We start from the raw sequence: 397 nt of genomic DNA, 5'->3' as shown, positions 1-397 counted from the left end.
TGTGTGTTTTCACCCTTTTATATTCTCCCTCCTATTGGCCACACCTTTCAGCTATTTCATTCAGATAGAATCCTCTTTCTGGCTACAACTGCAAGGGACTTTTCTTATGGCAAATTTGGCAAATTATAATGTAATATCTAAGTGTTTCTTACATGAATTCAGTGAACTGTTTTCAACCTGGAAACCAGTTCAAGCTATTTACCTTATCAGTAAAGATAACTTCTTGACATCTGTCCTTTCATATCTGGGATTTGGATTGAAATCCTGTGCAGACTGGTGGGATGAAAGTCTCCTTTGTCAGCTGTCTGTGAGGATCCCATATGAAATGAATGGGCAGACTCAACACTGTTTCTGTTGGGAATGAACCCACAGCACAGAACTGCCACAATTTGTTTTT

The sequence above is a fragment of the Heptranchias perlo genome, chromosome 11 (genome assembly GCF_035084215.1).
Source record: "Heptranchias perlo isolate sHepPer1 chromosome 11, sHepPer1.hap1, whole genome shotgun sequence".
NCBI lineage: Eukaryota > Metazoa > Chordata > Chondrichthyes > Hexanchiformes > Hexanchidae > Heptranchias > Heptranchias perlo.
The sequence above is the reverse complement of the archived record's forward strand: the minus strand, read 5'-3'. Positions refer to the sequence as shown.